The following is a 6,872-nucleotide window of genomic DNA, read 5'->3' on the forward strand; positions in this document are numbered from 1 at the left end:
TCTTGGCTGCCCGGGTCTAGAGTAAGGTTTCCATCTCGGTGAGCTGGGAGAAAGGAGGCAGTGAATGGGTCCTGATTCTAATACCACCAATGCTTGGCATTCTTAATGACTTGTAGTAATGTTCTTGAATGAATATTTCTTCATTTTATCTGTCCCCAGACCATTTCTAGAGACTTTAAAAGGTTATATAATTTTTTTCATTAAACTTTGTTTTAATGGGTCTCAAATTTCTGTGACAGATTTTTGGCCAAGTTGTTTCCATTAAAAAATACTAATTTTAAAAACTGATAACTTAAAAACTACCACATACAAAAAAAACAAATGGTCTACAAAACATTTTTTTTCTAAAGGTTTTATGATGTATTGTAATCATTAACCAGACTTTTACTGTTTAACTTAAATGACTAATTGAGACAAGCAGTTTTGAGACCATTCTTCCACCACTGATTGAGACTGGAGTGGCAGGTATTGGGATAATATTCATTTAACTTTCTGAGCTTTCTGGGTAGACTTGGTGACCTTGCTAGCTCCAGCTGCCTTCTTTCACGACACGCACAGCAACTGTCTGTCTCATGTCACAAACAGCAAAACAGCACAGAGAAGGATAGTCAGAGAAGCTCTCAACACACATGGGCTTGGCAGAAATCGTATCAACGATGGCAGCATCACCAGATTTCGAAAACTTCAAGCCGTCTTATAGCTTTTTCCAAGAAAAACAATCGATCTTCTCCTTCAACAAATTTGCAAACCATGTGAACTGTGTGATAATCCAGCATAGGTGCATATCTGGCATTGAACTGGCCTGGATGGTTCAAAATAATCACCTGAGCCATGAAGCCAGCTGCTTCCATTGGTGGGTCATTTTTGTTGTCACCAGCCACATTGCCATGATGAACATCTTTGATAGACACATTCTTGACATTGAAGCTCACATTGTCCCCAGGAAGAACTTCACTCAAAGCTTCATGGTGCATCTCAACAGGCTTTACTTCAGTTGTTACATTGACTGGAGCAAAGGTGACCACCATGACAGGTTTGAGAGCATAAGTCTCCACTAGCCCTACAGAGACAGTACCAAAACCTCCAATTTTGTAGATGTGCTGGAGTAGCAGACACAAAGGGTTGTCAGTTGGATGAGTTGGTGGCAGGATGCAATCTAGAGCTTCAAGAAGAATAATTCCACTGGCATTGCCATCTTTACGGTGAATTTCCATACCTTGAACCAAGGCACGTTAGCACTTGGCTCCAGTATGTTGTCACCATTCAAACCAGAAATTGTCACAAATGCCAGGGTTGTAGCCAATTTTCTTAATGCAGGTGCTGACTTCCTTAACTATTTCCTCATATCTCTTCTGGTTGTAGGGTGGCTCAGTGGAATCTCACTTGTTAACACCAACAATTAGTTGTTTCTAATCCAGTGTATAAGCCAAAAGAGCATGCTCACGGGTCTGCCCATTCTTAGAGATATCTGCTTTAAATTCACCAGTACCATCAGCAACAATCAGGATAGCACAGTCAGCCTGAGATGTGCATATAATCAAGTTTTTGATAAAATCTCTGTGTCCTAGGGCATCAATAATGGTCACATAAAACTTGCTGTTCTTGAATTTCCACAGGGTGATATCAGTGGTGATACCACACTCACGTTCAGCTTTCAATTTATCCAAGACCCAGGCGTACTTGAAGGAGCCATTCCTCATCTCTGCAGCCTCTTTCTCAATTTTTCTATTGTTCTTTTGTCAACCCCACCACATTTGTAGATCAGATGACCAGTTGTGTTGGACTTGCCCAAATCTATGTGTCCAATGATGATGATGTTGATATGAGTCTTTTCCTTTCCCATTTTGGCTTAGATTTAGCGGTGGTTTTCACAACACCTGTGTTCTGGCAGCAAACCTGTTGTGAAAAAAAAAATCTAAAAGGTTGTATTTTTATAATTTTCACCAGTTTCCCTGGAGAGTGGGTCTGTGGAGTTCCTGGCACTGTTATGTCTCTTATTTCACCCTTCACATACATTTTCTCCTTTTTTGTTTCAAGTGATGTTCTATACTGCTTTTACCAGGATCCAAACTACATAATCCTCGTCTTCAGAACCCTCCACAAGTATCATCCACTAATTATCTGTGACTGTCATCCATACACTGGCCAATGTGTCTTGGCCCAACTTCATCAGATGGCTGTCACATGCAGTAGCAACAACCTAATCCCTGTAATCCTGAAAAACAAAGATCCGTATGAACTTTAGAGCCAGCCTTTTCATTTTTTCCAAAATGGTCAATGGGATTTGGAGAGGGATTGCTTTGAATCAGTACCTCATTAGGAAGTAATGTCATCTTAACTGTATTAGGTATTCTAATCCATGACCACAGGATATCTTTCCATTTATTTAGGTCTTCTTTAATTTCTTTCAGTAATATTTTCTACTTTTTAGTGTATGAGTATTGTACCTCCTTGGTTAGTTTATTCCTAAGTATCTCATTCATTTTGATGTTATTATAAGTGCACTTGTTTTCTTAATTTCCTTTTTGAATTATTCATTGTTATTGTGTAGAAATATAACTGGTTTTGTGTGTTGATCTTGCATTTTGCAACTTTATTGTATGGATTTATTCAGTCTCTGAAGTATCTTTTCCTTTAGTTTAGTAATCAGTTAGTTGGTTAACAGAGATTTCCTTAAACACCTGGAGAGAATAGAAGAAAAATAAAACACTTTCTCTGCAAAAAGCAGATAGGCACTGTGTTGGGGTACTCCATCACAGCCTAGTTAGTCTGTTAACAGTGCTGTGTTAGTTTTTACTTCTTGCTTATGGTAAACTTAAACATCAGCTGGAAGTGAAAATTATAGTCTTCTTAGACCTTTCCTGAGTATGCATTGTGCCCTTGACATTCTTGTGCCTTTCTAGATTCCATGACATGTGCAAGTGTCTTTCAAAGCCATTATTACCCAAAGTATTTGACTCCCTATATTTTCCTCTCAGGCTTTTGGCATTAACCTAAATGTTATCTTTTGCCATAGATAGCAGCAGGTTTTTCATTTGCCTTTCAATGTTTTTGAGGAATGCCCTTATGTATAGTGTATAGCCTCCGTTACACCCTAAGAGAGTTCTGAGTTATGAAAATGAAGGCAAGTCTCTTGTATCAGTAGGTCAGTAAGCTTCCAGATACATCAAAACACGCAAGCACTATTCATTCAAAGATTGTTATGGGTGAATTGTATACCCTCAAAATTTTATGTGTTAAATTCCTAACCCCTGTACCTCAGAATGCGACTTTATTTGGAGATAGAATCTTTAAAAAAAAATAATAAGTAAAATTAAATGAGGTCTTTGGGGTGGACCTTAATCCAATATGACTGGTGTAATAGGAATAGGAGATTAGGACATGGGCACACACAGAGGGAGGACCATGTGAAAACATGAGAGAGAGATAGTTATCTACAAGCCACAGAGAGAGGCTTTAGAATGAAACCAACCCTGCTGATCTTGGAACTTCTAACCAGAATAATGAGAAATATATTTATGTTGTTTAAATCATCCTGTCTATGGTAGTTTGTTTTGACAGTTCCAGAAAACTCAAACAAAGACCTACTCTGCTCCCTCTTGAAGTGGGAACCACAATGAGAACACTTGCCACCATCTTTAAGACTGATAACGAGGTGAGAACACAGCAGGGTAATGGCAAGTTAAAATGTCACAAAACTCTCTTACTGTATGTCTCAGTCAATTTTCTTCTATTTGAGCCATTGCTCAATTGTGGTAGAACTTCTATTATTTTCTAGCACCTGAAAAAGTTGATTCTGACTGTGTTTGTTTGTTCGTTTGTTTGTTTGTTATTTCTTTGGAGGGACTGGCCCCTGGAGCCTCCTACACTGTCATTTTCTCTCTCAGCTCTGCTCATTTTTCTTCATTGTTTTTCTTTTCTGTTCATCAGACTAGACAATTTCAAGTGGACTATCTTCAAGTTTACTACTTTTTTCCTACTCAAACTAGAATTGAATCACTCTGGTGAATTTTTCATTTCACTTATTGTACTATTTAACTCCAGAATTTCTATGTGGTTCCGTTATATCATTTCTACCTCTTTATCGATATTTCTTCTGCTTGTTTAGACATATTCTCCTGGTTTCCTTTAGGTTTTTTTCCAATGGTTTTCTTTAGCTTTTTGAGTATACTAAGACAATTGATTTAAAGGCATTGTGTAGAAAGTCTGTATTTCCTCAAAGAGTTTCTGTTTCTTTCTCTTTTTCCTATAAATGAGCCACACTTTTTCTTTTCTCCTAGTTTTATTAAGATATAATTGACATAAACATTGTATAAGTTTAAGATGTGCAGCATAATGATTTGACTTACATATATTGTAAAATGATTACCACCATAAGTTCAGTTAACATTCATGATCTCGTTAGATTATACCTATTGTTTCTTTGTAATTTTTTTTATAGTGCCTTGTAATTTTTTGTTGATAACTGGAATTTTGACTATCATAGCAGGTAACTCTGGAAGTCAGATTTCTCCCATCCCCAGGGCGCATATAAGCTTTTTGACTGATGCGTTGAAACTGTGTTTAACAGAGCTAGTTGCTGATTGATTCCATATGATTCCATATGACTCTGTGAAAGTATGTTCTTGTAGTTTCTTAGTTACAAATGTTATCATTCTATGTTTAGCAGAGCTGCATGATAATTAATCAAGTATAGTAATGTCTGTTTGAATCATTATATTTAGTACTGTGTGAGGTATGTACTGCTTTTTTAGTGACATATATTGAAATTCTGTGCTTAACATAGCTTGAAGCATGATTGAGTCAATATAGTGATATGTTTGGGAAAAATTGTTTGTACTGCATTGTGCAAATACAATTTTTTTTAATGACATGTTGAAACTGTCTATTTAACAGAGCTACGTACATTATTCATTCAGTACTGATGTGTATCTGACACCCTGTGATTAGCAATGTATATTGTATGTACTGTTTTTCTTTGTGACGTGTGTTGAAAATCTGTGTTTAACTTAATGGTATGGTTGATTGTATGTAGAGCTGTCTCTGCTCAACACTGTGTTTATCTCTGGTGCATTTTATCTTTCTTATGGTGACATATGCTGAAAGTCTGTGCTTAACTCAGCTAGGTGCATCATTCTGTATGGTGATATTGTTGTGTAGCACTGTTTAGCACTGTGGGATGAAGGACTCCTTTTATGACACATTTAGAAAATCTAGTTTAAAAGAGATAGGTATGTGATTGATTCAGTGAAGTCAAATCTCTGGAAATTTTGTGATTAACAACGTCTGATGAATGTATTCCTTTCCATTGTGACACATGCTGAAACTGTGTTTATCAGAATTAGGTATGTGATTGGGCCATTACAGGGAAGTCCATGTGAACCACTTTCATCAGCACTGTGTTTGCATGTACCTATTTACAGTAACATAGTTGACACTCTGTGTTTATAGTCTTAGGTGCTGGATTGATACCAGATAGTGATGTCTCTGTGACACAGTGTGTTTAGCACAGTAAAGTACAAGTTCTTCTTTTTAAAGTGATACACGTTGAAACTATGTGTTTAACTAGAGCTAGGTACATGATTGATTCAGTATAATAATTTCTCTCTGAAAACTTTGGTTAGCTCTGTGTCATTCATGTGCTCCTTACATTAATGACATATGTCATAACTGTTTAGCAGAACTAGAACCAGATTTGGTTCAGTGTAGAGATATCTCTGTGAAATACTGTGCAACCATTGAATTGCACATGTACTCCATTTTTAGTGACGTATGACATTGTGTATTTAACAGAGCTAGGTGCATAATTGATTCATTATACAGCTATGTTCTGAAACATTGTGATTAGCACTCTGTGTGTCTTTTAATCCTCTTTAAGTGACTTTTTAAAAACTCTTTAAAATGAAATTTTATCATCAAATAATTTAAGTGGCAGGAAAGAATATTAATACATGCAGTAAGAAAAATGGTATCATTTCCTTTCTGTTATCACATTATCAAACACATGCAGCTTCAGCATAGATCATTGGAAAGTAGCACATGCATCACACGTTCCTAAACAGTTGTTTCACACAGACATCTGTTAAACGTGAGTTTCAACATTTGTCATTAATGAAAGGACTAAAGGACACAGTACTAAACACTGTGTGTCATGGAGACATCACTATACTGAATCAATCATGTACCTGCCAAGATTAAACACAGTGTTTTTTTTAATATATATTACTAAAGATAGAACTATATGCACCACACAGTGTCAGTACCATATAGAATCAATATTTAGTGCTCATATATGCACTGAGCTCTTTTAACATAAAATTTCACTGTGTCACACTAAAGAAAGAAGCATTATAAAAGGCTAAACACAGTGTATAACAGAGACATCACTATGCTAGTAAATGATAACACAGAGCTATGTTTAAGGCACTGGACTAAGAGCTAGGTGTATTATTGATTCAGTATATGATTCTTCTGTGAAACAGTATATTTAGCACGGGGTGGTGCATGAATTCATTTCTTTATGATATATGTTCAAACACTGTTTAACAGAACTTGGTGTATCATTGATTTGGCATAGTGGATATCTTTATGAAATATTATACTTAGTAGGATTTTTTTGGTGGATGTACTTCTCTCTCTAACGACATATCTTAAAACTCTGTTTAACAGAGTCAGGTGCATCAAGTAATTCAGTGTAGCATGCCTCTCTGTGTAGCATAGAGTTTAGAACCGTGTAATTCATGTAAACTTTTCTTTAATGACATATGTTGAAACTAATAGCTCCCTTGCTCCACACTTCTTTTTATAAAAATCTTCCATTTTGTACACTCCTCACTCTGAGCACCCTTTCAGTTGCTAGAAGGGATGCTGCC

At 36.4% G+C, this 6,872-nt stretch overlaps 1 pseudogene; it reads right to left on the reverse strand.

Moving 5' to 3' along the window:
* Nucleotides 1-480: 480 nt before the first annotated feature.
* LOC105291382 lies at nt 481-1,917 on the reverse strand (annotated as a pseudogene).
* Nucleotides 1,918-6,872: the final 4,955 nt, after the last annotated feature.

Source organism: Pteropus vampyrus, unplaced genomic scaffold, assembly GCF_000151845.1.
Source record: "Pteropus vampyrus isolate Shadow unplaced genomic scaffold, Pvam_2.0 Scaffold44, whole genome shotgun sequence".
NCBI classification, from domain to species: domain Eukaryota; kingdom Metazoa; phylum Chordata; class Mammalia; order Chiroptera; family Pteropodidae; genus Pteropus; species Pteropus vampyrus.